Here is a 15,955-nt window from a genome sequence, read left to right as displayed (position 1 = left end):
CGAACGGGCACAAATTCATTGCAGTCGCTATTGATTACTTCACCAAGTGGGTAGAGGCAGAATCATTTAGCAAGTTGGGGTCTAAGCAGATGAGGAAGTTCATTGAAAAGCACTTGATCACCAGGTTCGGAGTGCCTCATCACATGATCACGGATAATGGGGTCCAGTTTCAGGGAGAGGTGAGAAGTCTCTTCCAAGTGTACGGTATTGAACATCATAGGTCTTCTCCGTATCGTCCGCAAGCTAATGGCGCGGTAGAGGCGGCTAATAAGAACCTTAAAAGGATTCTCGTAAAGATAGTAGAATCGCACCGGAACTGGCACGAACAGCTTCCGCTCGCTTTATGGGCTTATCGCACGACAGTTAGAACATCAACTGGGGCAACGCCGTTCTCCTTGGTATACGGTGCAGAAGCCGCTCTCCCGATTGAGATTGAAAAGCGATCGTTGAGAATCGCAGTAGAAGCAGAGATTCCCGAGACGGAATGGGTGAAGAAGCGATATGAGCAGTTAGCATTGGTGGACGAGAAAAGGATGGAGGCCCTTTACCATGTGCAGTTATATCAGAGAAGGATGGCCCGAGCCTTCAACAAAAAGGTAAAGGCCAGCCCTATCAAAGAAGGAGACCTGGTGCTGAAACAGATCCGAGTGACGCACACCGACCCTAGGGGCAAGTTTAGGCCTAACTGGGAAGGACCGTTCTTCGTGAAGAAGATCCTGAGCAAAGGGGCGGTGAAGCTTACTACTATGGACGGCATGGAGTTCTCCGAACCTACCAATCTGGATAGGCTTAAGAAATACTTTTCGTAAAAAAAAAAAAAGAAGAAACGAGAATTCCCGATAGGTTGAAAACCCGCAAAGGGCGGCCTATGCAACAATAAGGGACATCCCAATGGGTGAAAACCCGAAAGGGCACTCATTTGAAAATTCCGGGATAGTAAAAGGAGAGATGAAAAATCGCTGGGATTTGAAAACCGAAAAGGCGGGTCCTGGTAACGATAGTTATATCTTGAACAATTATAAAAATAATGTATAAGCAGCTAAGTATTTCTATTGTTTGTAAATAAATAAAGGCATGTATATATTTGAAGAGGATGATTGGAATCATTACAATCTACTGAATGCATGGTAATATGAATCGTGAGTTATACATTTCTTATCTCTCTTTTCACATAAAAAGCCTACGTACTATCCACCCCTCTCCCTATACACAAGCTATACATCGGGGTAATTCTAATAAAAAGCTACAAAGCTATAAATAATGAGCCTAATAAGGAGGAAGATCCCAGTAATCCTCAAAGTCCCTCAGACGGGAAGCCCGCTCCGCAGATAAGGCCTCCTCGGCAACTCGAAGTCTCTCCTCGGCGGCAAGGCGCCCCGCGGTCTCCATTCGCGCCCTCTCCTCTGCAGCAAGATGCCCCTCGGTCTCCGCTCGCATCACCCCGGACCAATGATCATTTCTCTCCCGATAGACCTGGCCGACCCTGGCATCGGCATCCCGCTGCGACTCACTCCTCCTCTGATCGTTTGCATGGAGATCGCTCTGTAAAAAAAAAGAGAAAAAGAACATTGAAACGAGGCAACAATAGAAGTCATACATATATATGTGCATACATTTCACTACACTAAAATAAAATAAGAACACTCACCAGGTGACTAGTACAGCGCAGGTGGAGCCGCTCTCTGAGATAACCGGACAACCCCACGTAGTCAGTGCACGTCTCCCTTGAAGTCTAGAGGGCGTCCGCGGGATCAAACGGTATCCTCGATGTGAAAGCAGGAGGAGCTATCTCAACACCGGCATAGGCCACTCCGGACTCGTCGTAGTGAACTGTCGAGAAGTCCCTCCCAAAGTCGGGGATAGGTACGCCTAAAGGGGGCCACTCCGGCCGGGCGGTGCCCGAGGACTCGCCCGCATAATAGGAGGGCTCGCCCGCGGGCGTTCGAGCCTGGGCACCATCAAAGAAGTCAGACATCTGAGCACTCCTCAAAGAACCCTCCTGCATATGAAGACACAATGAGTATCCCTAACCACCTCGCAAATAAAGAATGAAAAGGGTCAAGCACTCACCGGGAGCTCCTCCCTACCAAAAACCGCCGCGACAGCCTCGGCTGAAAACACGTCCGTCCTAGGATCCACCTCCATCGCAACCTCGGGGGCGTCCGCCGGACTCAATAAGGTCGATAAATAGTGAGCACGACCCCCCGCATGGTCCCACACGTCTCGAGGGGCAAACTGGCAGGTCAGGTCGTGACGAATGTCCGACAGAGGCAAGGTGTCCAATGCGAGGCGCTAACCCCGGTAATGCCCCGATCGCCCAAGTACCATGCCCGCACGCAGGGGCCTGTAAGTATGCACCGCTGCCCCTGGATGCAGGTAACATACGTGTAGTCAGGACCAAAGTCGAGGTCATCCCATCCGAATCGAATCTGAAAACAAAAAAAGAAAAAAGTCAGGTCTAATTAAACGGAAATCTAACATAAGGAGAAGATGTTCACCTGCCCCAAGGTCCGCGAGTCGATCCACGCTAGGAATCGCACCACTGTCCGCCTCTCCTCGGCGCCTAGATCAAACTCACTCCACCGAGCCATAAGTGGAGGCCTAACCACCGGCGGCCTGCGCCGACACGTGCATGGAAGAATCCGCCTCTCATAGGCCCAAACCTGCTCGTAGAAGCAAAGGTTACTAACAGAAATCGCGAAAAGAATAAAGAAACAAGCCAAGGATGAACGACGTACCAGGAGAGCAAAGGTGTAACCACCGAAATCCTTGCACTTCCGGCAAGTCAAATCCAAAAACTTGTACAGGAAAGCCAAGCCAGCTCCTGCCCAATCATAAGACGACACTGCGTCCAAATCACGGAAGGCCTGAATAATACCCGCATGTATCGTCCCGCTCTTGGTGCGGAAGATCATCTCGCCCAAGGCGTATAGAAGAAAGCTGCGAACAACCTGATCAGTGTTGTCTAGCCCGCAAGAGTCCCTACGACTCAATAGTCCGGAGGTGGTAATGAACTTCGCCGGGGAAGACTTGACATCCGTGTAGACTCCGGGCCCAATCAAAGTAGATAACTCGGCGTGGTCGACCCGGGGATGCACCATGTCGAAGAAGAGGGGAATCGGGATACTGCTCCCCCATAATCCAGTCAACAAGGAGAAGTCACGGGGCGAGATCGTCATCTCCCCAAACGAGAAGTGGAAGGTGTGGGTCGAGTCTACCCATCTCTCACATAAGGCGCGAAGGCCGAATCGGTCACACACTCGGTTGGCGTGAGGCAATGCCAAGATAAAGGGCTCGAAGCCCAACTCTCGCACCCGGGCTTTAGCCGCCGGGCTAAGCATGTCATACCAGACATGAATCTCCTCAGTGGTCCCGAAAATACCAATGACCTGGAAGGAACAGAACGGGTAAGTTTAAATCTCGCTCCTAGGCTTGTGTCTAATAAAGGTTTGTTAACCTAGTTGTTCTTTCGGTCATGCTTAAGTCTAACCTAGAGACTCTTTGTCAATTAGGACCGTCATTTGGTGAAATTTTGTTCTTAGGGTCGTTTGTATAAGATTTGACTAGTTCATTGTTCTTTGGTGGTCCACCCTCCCGCGTGTTGGCAAAGAGATTGATCCAATTTTAACATTTAATTTGGTCGTTTAGGCTTTTTCTACTATTCGCGTGCACTATTCACGTTTTACTATTCACGTGCACTATTCACGTTTTTCCTATTCACGTGCACTATTCACGTTTTTACTATTCACGTACACTATTCACGTTTTCACTATTCATGTGCTATTCACGTTTCTACTGTTGACATGCATTGTTCGTGTTTTTACTATTCACATGCATATAATTCACATTCTTTCAAAAGATAAATAAAACGTTGCTTATGGGCGTAGAAATTCGTGTTCTCTAGCTAAAGTCTTCTAAAGCGACTTAGAGGTTAGCATGCAAATCGTGTTCAAAGTAGGGCTACTAAAGCCTAGAAGTCTAGTCAAAAGGACGAGAGAGTAGGAGAGTACTTACCTGGTTAGAGTGGGTCCGGCTCAGATGTGAAGCAGGATCCTGAAAAGGGGCCACTGTAGTCAGGTTCTCAAAACCCGCATCCACGCCCTTCGTACCATCGTATTTATCCAAATCCATCACGAGAATGATCCAAATTAGAAGTTAGAGAGAGAGAGAATAGAGAGAAGGTGTGGGGTTGAAATGAAACCCCACCACCTTATATAGGAAAAGGGAATGACATTCCCGTAAATAGCGAAAAAGTACGATGTGACATAAAGGAAAAAAGTAAATAATTAATTACCAGGGGCACAAACCTCCGATTTGCAGTCCGTTTCAGCCTGCGCATCTGCCAGACGGTGACCAATACCACGAGGATATGACTCCAGACGACAGCCAAAATTTTACAGAACAGTGGCGCCAGTCAAAATACAGACAACAGTCAACGGAAAAATAATTGTTAGTCTGAAGCATTCCAGATGAAAAGATAAGGACGCTCCTATCAAACAACTCAAATACCCGAGATGATAGCTCCAGTAAAAAATACGAACGACAGTGTTTCAGAATTCAGAATTGTTAGAAAGAACTTTTTGCTTTTGAGCCATTTTACCCGCGGTCGTGGACCAGGGTTGCTTTTGAGCCATTTTACCCGCGGTCGTGGACCAGGGTTGCTTTTGAGCCATTTTACCCACGGTCGTGGACCAGGGTTGCTTTTGAGCCATTTACCCGCGGTCGTGCACCAGGGTTGCTTTTGAGCCATTTTACTCGCGGTCGTGGACCAGGGTTGCTTTTGAGCCATTTTACCAGGGTTGCTTCTGAGCCATTTTACCCACGGTCGTGGACCGGGGTTGCTTTTGGGCCATTTTACCTGCGGTCGTGGACCGAGGTTGCTATTGAGCCATTTTTACCCACGATCGACTTAGAGACCAGGGTCGCTAGAAAGAGCTGTTTACCCGCAGTCGATTTAGGCTAGGATCCTTAAGAAAAAAAACGTCTGCCGGCAGCCGATTCGAAGGCAAGGACGGAAAGGATCGAAGACGAAGCGGGAGCACGGAGCGCAGAGATCAGGTATTCTTCCTCCCACTCTTTACGTGTCTTTTACTTTAATATATTTACATTGCATGTGTTGCGTTAGCAAAAAACGTTTTCAAAACACACACATCACTGTCAAAATAGGAAAGTAGGGGCAACTGTAGACACCGAGTCGGAGGACCTGTGACGAAAACCTGTAACAAGACGGTCGAAGCGATTGATTCCGGAAGTTTTAAAACAAAAATATATAATAAAAAAGGAAGAAGTTAGTGGGAGTCGCGGTTGTCGAGTGGACGGCTCGCGAGTGCTCAGCGACGTGGTGCGAACGCCTAGCGGCAGCAGACGCGCGTCCGACGACAGTTAGACGCGTGTCCGGCAGCGCGGGGCGCACGCTTGACGTCCGCTGGGCGCGCACGCCCGACGGCCGTTGGGCGAGCGCCCAACGACGTGGGGCAAACGCCCAACGTAGGTGGGGCGAGCGCCTGACGTCCGTTGGGCGTGCGCCCAACGAGGGTTGGGCGTTCGCCCAACTAGGTTGGGCGTTCGCCCAATCTGCTTTGGGCGACGCCCAATCTTAATCGGGCGTCGCCCAAAGTCTCCGGGGATCCGTGCCTATAAAAGGCACGGATCCCCATGCATTGAGGGAGGAAAATTTTTGGAGCTTTCTCACTCTATACATTTTTAGAGAGAGAAAGTTAATTTTTTGGAGAAAATATTTTTTTCCTAAAAAAATCCAAATTTTCCAAAGTTGAATATTTTATCGAAAACATAAAAAACGCCGGAAAATCATAACTCGTGGAATCAAACGACTTCGACTGTCAGATACCGATCTTAAGGTATTATCCGAGGACTAGACTCATTTTATTTTATTTAAATTATTTTTCTTTATTTATTTTTATGTTATAGTTTTTTATTTATTTCGTCTTTTATTTATCATGTTTTATTTATTATTCCGTATTTATTTAATTTTCGTCACGTGTTAAATAAACGTTCGGTTTTGTTTTGAAATAAAAACCTCGTTTTAATATCCCAATACGAACCGGGATCCGATTCAAAGGTAGTTCGAGAATTAAAAAACGTTGTAATTATAAGTTTTTGAAAATATTTCTAAATAATGTTTTAAAAATAAAACGTCGTTTTAGGGATCTCCGTTTTAGACTATGATCCAATTTTGGTAGTTCGGGGACCCAAAACGATAGAATAGATCTAATCTAAAGCTTTTGAATAAATCTGGAAACTTCTGGACTGTTTCTGTAATTCTGCCTTTTCTGTCGCTAACAACAGATTGGCGACAGATTTTCCGTCAGTAATCTGCTGGAATCCGAAAATTCCATTTTTAACCCTCTTTTCTCTTCTTTTTTTTTTATATTTCTACTTGTATATACACGTATTTAATTATGTTATGTATTTGTAAAAATTATTTTTGAGTCCTATTACTATCAATTACGTATCATGTAGCTATATATTTCGTATTTGGGTTTAATTCATTTGGATTTGGTTTTGTAAGGTATGATATTCCTATATATATAGTTTTGACACATTTAAGTTATATTAGCTATTATTTAGGGTGAAAATTATTTTCTATATGTTTATTACTTAAAACCATTTGGAACTCAATGTTATTCTTCCCATTTAAGAGTTTGGTTCATTGTTTTTACATGTTTTGAATTAGAATGAATAGGTATTATATGTAGTACTCTTTTTCATTTTCTTTATTATATCATATAGTATTTCTTACTCCTTTTTATCTATAAGTATATCCTTATTTTTAGATAAAATTATATATATATATATGTATTTCTATTTTATTTTTGTGTATATGTATATATTCCAAATGAGTTTTACTTGGTGAATTTTGGTTTAATTGGTTCATTAGTGTAATTATGTTCAAGTGGAGGATAATTGAGTGAAAAAGGGGAAAATAAAAGACAAAAAGAGAATTTAATTTGTTTGTTTAAATTAAAGTTTTTCTAGATATTCCTAAAGTGTAAATAACGTTTTCTTGACGTTTTTTAAACCATTTCCAAAATATCACGTGTTGAAACCTTAATCCGTTCCAACGACGGATTAGGCGAACCTTGTAATTAAAATCGTTTTCATTGTAAATAATAGAGTTTTGAATCGTTTTCCTAACTAAATGGTTTGTACAAAATAAATAGACTTGTATGCCTAATCATGTTTTTGGAGTTAAAGTTTTTATTCCACATTTTCAAACACTCGAGTCGTTCCAACGGCGATTCGAGTCGATGTCATGTAAATTAACGGGGTTTTAAAACGTACCTAAATCGTTCCAACGGCGATTAAGGTACGAACCATGTAAATAAACTCGTTTTGGGGAATGAGATTAGCTTAGAGTTAGTGTATAATATAAAACATAAATCACGTTGTAAACAAATCAATTCTTTCTTCTCCCCCTTCTCTCTCCTATGTATTTTTAATTCATGTAAATGGGTGATTCTTTATTAAAGTGGCTTTTAATGACATGCTCAAAACGGTTTTCAAAGCGAGAAAGAAAAGGTTTCAAACGAATTTTAAACTTAAAGAAATATGCGATTAGTCCGTTATCGCCTAACACGCTGAGTAGGAGGCCGGTGGTTCATAACCGGGCGATGTCGGGGTGCCTAGTAGCCTTTCTCCAGAAAGGAGCTAGCCTTCTTGGCTCGTACCTAAGTTTCCCGAACCCTCACCGGTCTCCCGCAAGGGATCGGTGTTCATTTTCCCATTCGTGGGTGGCGACTCTTCCATACTCCGAGCTCCGGTCCTGCCGAGCAGCTTGATTCCACGATTGGTTGCTTTCGGCGCCAATCACCGCTTACGTCGCCATGAGGTGTCCACCCCCCGGTCCGTCCGGGCGAGGCCGTTCGGCACCTTGTCTAACAATGGTACTTTTGGCCACGATTGAGACCAACCTTATCACGATCGAGATATGAAAGGAATGTTAGAAATTAAAGCAAAATTAAACGTGTTTAAAGTTTTAAGTAACACAAAAGCAAATTAATTCATATAAAGTCACGGACGAGACCACCCTTATCACGGGCGTGACTAAGTAAATACATTAAACCTAAGTCCTTAATAAATCTATATTTGTAATAGTTTAGGTTTGGGAAAGGAAATTTTGTGCTTTGAAATGCCTTGAGACGAAAGATTCAAAAACATGCGTGCTTACACCGCCCCGAATACTTCAATATAAAAATTGAGATACAAGACGAATGATATATCTCTTTTACACTAGCTAGTTTGATACTTTGCGTATAAATTTACCATGAAAAGTTTTTCTTACCATAGATTGCCTATAGCAACCAATTTTCAGAAATCGTTGCCGTGAATCGTTGCATTATCTTGCATTATCCAAAAAAAAATTGACTGCTCATGTTTATGTAAGTCAAATGCAACGATTGTGTATAAACTGTTGCATTTGATTTATTTTTATTTGTTTAATTTGAACTAAGGCAACAATAATATGACATTTACAACATGTCGTTGCCTTTTTCAACTTGAAACTAGATAAAGCAACGGTGTACCATGTAAAAGTATTATTCCAACGTTGCATTCAATGAAAATACAATGATTATACCTAATTAATTTAATAAATTTAATTTCAAACACTTATTCATTAATGATTCTATATGTAATTTGTAAATAATTACATTTATTGACTAAAATAGTGTAAAGTATATAATATATATTTTTAATAATATTTCTTAGATAGTAATTGGGGATGGCAATGAGTAGGGTACATGCAGGTAATTCTAATCGCAAACTCTTACCCGTTTATTTTTTCATTATTCGTACCTGTTCTATTATCCTAACGGGTATATTTCATGAATCTCATACCCGTTCCATTTATATCGTGGGTACCCGTGGATCTCTACCCATTAAGGATTAATACATAAAATAAAAATAAAATTTAATAAATGATAAATTTAATAAACCATCAATAAATAATTCATCTACAAATTTAGCAAATATTCTAAATTCAAAAATTCTAAATCAATCTTAATGAATAAAAATAAATTGACTTAGTGGCAAAGATCAATAGATTAAAGACAAATATATGGCGGTACCCCGTATCCTAGGGGTATTCCCATACCGTCCTATATCCATCACATATAATTTTTTGAGTCCATGTCCGTCTTGTACCCTTTTATACAGAGTACAGATAATTCCAATAAGATTGAGTAGTGTCCGGTACGCATGGATAGAATACCCATTGTCATCCATATGCTAGTAATAAAAAATAACTAACAAAAAAAACAACTAAAATAATTTGTGTTCCAATTAATTAATATATAGAAAATTTAATCCGATTAATTAAAAATTTAATATAAAAATAATACTTTCACTCCCTACCATAAATTTTATTAAAATAATATTTCTATTTTCCACCATTAATTTCACTCTAAATTTTCATTTCCCACCATTAATTTGACCCTAACTTTTCACTTCCCCCCAATAATTTCATTTAAACTACTTTCCCTCCCTCACTTTATCGTTTGGCCTTTCTCTCTCTCTCTCTTACAGTCTGCGGTTTTCCCTTTCTCTCTTTCACTCTCTCACTGTAATCCTTTTATCTTTCCCCAGTTCTCATCTGTTAGGAAAACGATTTCTCATCGGTTAAACAATTTATCATCAGCTTATTAAATAATCGACCTTTAGTGCCTTATTCGTTGGACTTGTTACCAAAAAACGCTTTTAGGTCTTCTAACCTAACATTGCATCGACAGATTGACCGAGGCTCATCAGTTTCCAATCAAATAGGTATTGACTCTGTTTTTAGTTCTATATTCTCATTCAATGTGTGCTTTATGTCCCTTGATTGTTATAATCGTGCATCTATGATTTCATACTGATTGATATAACTCATTGGGAGTCATTCTTAACCTTTTCAAATTGTAAGGACTACTTTGTGTTTTTATGTGTTTCGGTGTTCTAGAGGGTGAGTGTTGTAAAGTGATTCTCAATTTGTTTCATTATTGTTACTTGAAATATCAAAATAGTTTATTTCTTGAAGGATGGTTAGTTTTTATGCTCTTAGATCCTGGTATGTTATTATATTGTACCAGCTATATCTTATAGTTTATTTCTAATAAGTGGCTTCCTCCAATTTTTGGAGACTATCTTAAGCCTAAAGGTGTTGAAAGGACATGAAGAATTTGACAAGTATCAATTGCTCTCGAAGTTGATATCTTAAGCTCAAAGAATCAACATGATATAATCTTACCAGGTTGTCTATTGTCTACAATGTATTAATGGTCCATTTAATTGAAAATATATAGTGCTAATCATGTTGATAAGTTAGGATAGTTAACTATGAATGGATTCGCTTGTGCCTAAGCACGGGGTTATTATCTCAAAGTTAGTATGTTAGAGTAATGGGATTAGTGCTTAATTGTTATACAGATGCTACATTAGTAAGGTTATGCTTGTCATCTGCAGGTACTATTTGGTTTTTATGGCCCATGGAATCTTCCAAATCGTTCCAGTTGGCCTCTTAAGAACTTACTTGCACTGATATGTTCAAGATTGAGGTGAATTTAAAGCAGTAGCAGCAGTTAATAGCATAGTTGTTAGAATTGCACGAGTCGTGAGTCGACTTGTACGATTCAATCCGATTCTTTCTGATTTCGAGCCATATCTACAGTATGACTTGAAATCATACAGAATTGGACATGAATTGACTGAATTGGTGGTGAATGGGCCGATTCAGTCTATTCATGAACTCTATTAAGAAAAACTGTTCTTAATTTAAAAAGAGTAAAAAACGTGTGCAAAATTAAAAGTAATTAAAAAGTTATGGAATAAAACTAGGAGACTCTTTAGAGTTTACAAATTCCAACTCTTTCTTTCTTTCCTTCTCTTTCTGTGTTTCTTTTCGTTTTCTCTTCTATTTCTTTCGTGCTCTTCAACTGTCCTTCTCTATTTATTATGTTTGCATTAGATTTGAATTTTAACTTAAGTGCTTGGTTGATAACTTGATATAATTTCTATTTGGATAATAAAATTGTATTTTTAGACTAATATTTAAAGTTAAACATGGTTAATTTTATTTTTTATGATATTTTGAATTTGATCCGAATCTTACGATTTGGTTTGATTCACGAGTCCTGATTCACAAAAAGAGGATTTCGAGTCACTAGTCGAATCTTGATTTAACAACTATGGTTAAAAGCCTTAAGTGAATATTGCCTTCTGTGATAATTACTTATCTCTAAAATCTGGTAGTATATAAGGCTTCTAAAAGTATTTTTGGACTTTTTTATATTTATCTGTCCTAATTGGTTTCTCAGGAAGCACAAGGTCGTGATGCCTATACCGAAAGTTTAGAATGCTAAACATTTTGTGTGCATTATTAATCAATTTTCTTCTATCATGTGATGATGAATAGTGCTTTTATTATTAAGGGAATAGAAGGAATCTTTATTTTATTCGTGGATGTATAACTTGTTTTAGATAGATCTTAAGAGTATATATTAAAAGCTCCACTTTCATTTTTTAAACCAATAATCTTGCTTCAACTCATCCTATTCTTGGTTTCCAGCCAACTTTTGTTTTATATATAGTCATAGGTTGTTTTTTAAAGCATGAGCTCAATATCAGGGCATTGCTAGCATAATGTTGAGTTCCATTAATAACTTGTGTAGCTCAAAGCAATTTCAGAGTTGAAACAAAGGAAAAAAGCTGAGTACCCCCCGAGGTCGTTGATCTTTTATTTTAATACATTAAGCTCTGGCAACGATTAGAGAAGTCAACTTTGAACATAAAATTTGAATAACCAATTTTTTGGCAAGAGGTTGCTCCTAAGACTCGAACCAGTGACCTCTCAGTCACACGACAATAACGATTAGAGGCTAAATGTTTCAATTGTATCCAATGAGGTTCTAGTCCTAAAAGCCGTCACTTCATCTTGTCGGGAATTGAAAGATGAAGATGATGAAGGCTGTATATAACACATCTCCTGTGACATATGCAAACTATTTTGCTAATATTTGTTATGCAATTAGCTGAAACTAATATTAGGAAAGTAAAAAAAAATGGAGCAACTTGTATTTACCTGAAATTCGGAGAAGTTTGGTTTGCATTAGTTGATATACATGTTCTACTACTGTGGAATAATATGTATTGTATAACTGTTGTAACTTTTGTCCATAAATGCATTGTGAAATGAAACTCAATGTGTAAATTTACACTCATACTTCATTTTATGTGTAAATTTACCCTCATATATGTTACACCGATCAAAGTCTTTTGTCTGTACTCTTTACCCACTTCCTCTCTTTGTGGCAGCCTAACATCGAAATCATATCATCACATTTCTCTTGCTTCATCTGTAAGTAAAAAATTCAGTCCTTCATGGCTTATTTTTTTTGTTTTTTCATGGTTCCACGGCTTATTTCCTTATCTTCATTTCTAATGTATATTTCACGAAAAATCTAATTGTGTTTTTTTCATGTGATGATCTCTGGTAGGATAATTGATCTGTTCACTGTATAACTAGCCATGATGGTATGTTCTTTTGCTGCTGCTTCATGTAAAAGGAAGTATGATGTGTTTCATAGCTTCAGTGGGGAAAACGTGTTATAATTTTACTAGCCATCTCTATTAGAGCAGCAACATTTGGGTTTGGCACAGAAATCAACTAAATTGGCCCGCAATCCTCTAGTCCAGATGTTTTAGTGCTTCAAAGCTTTTCTCTGCTGATGCAGAGAAATCTCCTAATATCGAAGGTGAGGTCTTGGTGAAGCCGTTAGGTGTAAGAAAACAAAAGAAGTTGATAGGAGTTAAGCTGCTACGTGTAAGAACATGTCTGAAGATGCAACTTAGCGATTCAAAATGGAAATCAGAGAGGAATGTGCTTAGAGGAGAACTAGCTCAGACCATTCATATGCATGTGAAGACTTTATTTATTTATGGTATTGATGGTACTTTTAGATGTTAATTTTTAGGTACTTTTCGATTTTGTTACATTGGGATGTTTGTTTGAAAAGGAGTTGCCTTCTCTAAACATCATTGTACCTGTAAACTAATGTATTTGTAAGACAAAATTGTTGCTATAAATTAAACTCCTTGCCTTTACTGTAAAACTGTGTTGCTTTTGTTAATGAAAAATAGTTGATATTGAAAACTAATTGTTGCTTTACTAAATAAAGTCGTTGCATTAGTATCACAAAAGGTGTTGCTAAAGGTTAAAAATCTGTTGCCACTACTATAAAATACTGTTGCTTCTCGACTAGAAATATTGTTGCCTTAGAGATTGAAACATTGCCTTTAATTTAAAATAGTGTTGCCTTTTCTTAGAAAGGCAACGATTAATAAATGTAAAATTGTTGCTTTGGTACATTTTTCGTTGCATTAAATTGTATCCTTCGACCGTTGCACTTTCCTGAAACAAAACGCAACGAGATCTTGGTCGTTGCAATAGAGAACAGTTTCGTTGCCTTTGAGCAAAAAGGCAACCGTGAATTAACCAACGAAAATATATTGGCCAAAATCGTTGCCTTAGCCCATTTTTGGCCATATTGCAACAGTTTTGGATGACAAACACAACGAATCAGTGTCGTTGCAATTTGCATTCTATGGTGTAGTAATTTAAAGAGGAATATATGGATATATGTTCTATTTATAAAGAGATTGATTAAAGAATAAATTCAGTGAAATTTTGCTCGGGACTAGCAAAAGCTTAAGTGTGGGAGTTTGTTAAACCCAAAATATACCTAAAATATCATATATAAATACATTAAATTTACATTGAAATCGTGCTAATTATATTCATTTAGAATATTTTTACGTCTTTATATACTTCTTTGATGCAAGGTACTTAATTATTTGGTTAAATCCAAATAGGAGCTAAAACGGAGCTAAAACGAGGGAAAAACCTAAGTTACGTGCCAAAAATACGTATTAATCAGAAGACCGACTCAAGGAGACAAGAAGCGGCCGAGAGACGGGGAAAACGTCCCTGTCGCGACTAAGATTCTCAAAATCTCAGTCGCGACACGCTAACCTCAGTCACCAAAAATTCGACTTTCGTCAGCCTTCTTCCGTGCCTCCTGAATCTCAGTTGAGACAGCGAAGAATTCTGCACAGCTTTCACATGTTAGAAATCCAAAAAACACGTCTGTTCGTTTGGATAAAAGCGACCCTTCACCAGCGGACACGACCCCTCAATTACAAACATTCACCAACTATAAATAAGTGATTCATTTCAGAATTCAAGAGTTGGAAAAGTTGGAGAAATTATAGTTTAGAGAGTTGTTATTATGTTCTGATTCAGAAAAGAGTTAGAAGTTTAGATACATTTCTGTAAAAACAAACTTGATGTACACAAGTTGTTCTTAGATTAGTTATAAACACAGTAGTGATTAGTTTAGTTTCAAAGATTGTTCAGAGACAAATTCTCATTCTGGTAGTAGACCTAGCGGTCTCTATTCCGAAGATTCAGCGAGAAGAACTAACGGCTGAAGCGCAAAAGGGTCTGACAAACCTACAGAGTTTGAAGGAAAGATTGACAACCCGGATCTCAAAGTTTTCGTCAAAATGCTATCCATGTTTCTTCCTCTCTGTTAACTTGTGAAGATTCACAATTCATTAATAATACATTTATCTTATTCAATATATTCTTCCTGTTGTTATTTTGATGTTGTTCTGACAAAATGATTTTCAAAATGATAAACTGGTGTTTTTATTAAAACGTTTTACACAATTATATTTACAAAGAAACTTTGTTGAACACTTGAAAGAATTAGTTTTTACGGATGATATGATCGTTAGCGCGGCTTATCGGATATAAAATACTAATTTGATTAAGGTAGAAATCTGCTCCGATCCAGAGAGATTTCTACAGTTCGAAGCCATTTAATTGCATAAATTCTTGAATTATTACATGTTCATAATCTTACCAAAGTTATAGTTGCTTTCTTTGCTTAATGCGAATAAGTTTTATACACATTTCTCTTTCACGAAAGCTTCTGGCTTGTGATTAATTCTCAAGACAGAATTGTACTCTAAGTTAATATAACATTCTCATCTAATCCTAATTAATCCAAACCAATACAATTAATTAAACGATTTTCTTAAGGTTAAACCTAAAGACGTGAATAAAACTGAATTAAAATAAGTTTTAGTTAAAAAACGTTCCCTGTGGGTTTGATATCTTTTATTACTACAAGCGTATACCGTGCACTTACAGAAATCGCTCAACAATTGCCTTGCTTAAAATCACTTAGGAGTAGGATTAACTTAGATAAAACCAATCAATCCAATCCCCCTATCACCTAGATAATATTAGAAGCCTAATAGCTTGACACTTGCGGTATAAATACTATGGATTCGATACTTGGACTTGTCCAAATTTATTACTTGATAACGACAGGGTACACTTATCGCTTAGTGAGCCTTTGAGCGAAGCTCATGGCGCATCAACCGTCTTCTTCATGGTGATTAAATTGTTGAAATCAAACAAATAAATGAACTCTCTATGATGGCTGTCATCCCATCTTATACAAAGCTAAAAGTTCTGATATATGAAAAACAAATTTCAATCTTATTAATTTTCAGAAAAATAAAAAGATACAGAGTATTTATATACGACGAAAAAATAGCTTCACACAACAAATATGATTTTCCACGCCAGCTAATAAATCTAACAATAATCCATGCCAAAAATAATCAATTAACTAAAACTAACAGACCCTGATGATATTTAGCTTGGTTTTCCGTGTAGTAATTTGATATAATTGGATCAAGTGTTCTATTTTTACATCAAAAATAAAGATTTAGCTTTTCATTGATGTATAATTTGATTTTATTAAATGATTAAAAAACGTGCATAACGTGATGCATTTCACAAAAGATTATGAATAAGTGATCTAAATCTACATTTACTGCACGAACAATTTTGGAAAGGTTGTAAAATTGAGATTTCATCCCATAAGTG

At 38.3% G+C, this 15,955-nt stretch overlaps 1 long non-coding RNA gene across 2 annotated transcripts; it reads left to right on the top strand.

Moving 5' to 3' along the window:
• Window positions 1-9,531: 9,531 nt before the first annotated feature.
• On the top strand, window positions 9,532-13,083 carry LOC136224045 (uncharacterized). 2 transcript variants are annotated; one of them, XR_010686261.1, is made up of 4 exons: window positions 9,532-9,780; window positions 10,459-10,550; window positions 12,307-12,349; window positions 12,489-13,083. It is a non-coding gene; the product is annotated as an uncharacterized lncRNA (long non-coding RNA). The 2 variants fall into 2 exon arrangements; XR_010686260.1 differs by lacking the exon at window positions 10,459-10,550.
• The last annotated feature ends 2,872 nt before the right edge of the window (window positions 13,084-15,955 follow it).

Source organism: Euphorbia lathyris, chromosome 3, assembly GCF_963576675.1.
Source record: "Euphorbia lathyris chromosome 3, ddEupLath1.1, whole genome shotgun sequence".
Lineage (NCBI taxonomy): Eukaryota > Viridiplantae > Streptophyta > Magnoliopsida > Malpighiales > Euphorbiaceae > Euphorbia > Euphorbia lathyris.
The sequence above is the reverse complement of the archived record's forward strand: the minus strand, read 5'-3'. Positions and strand labels throughout refer to the sequence as shown.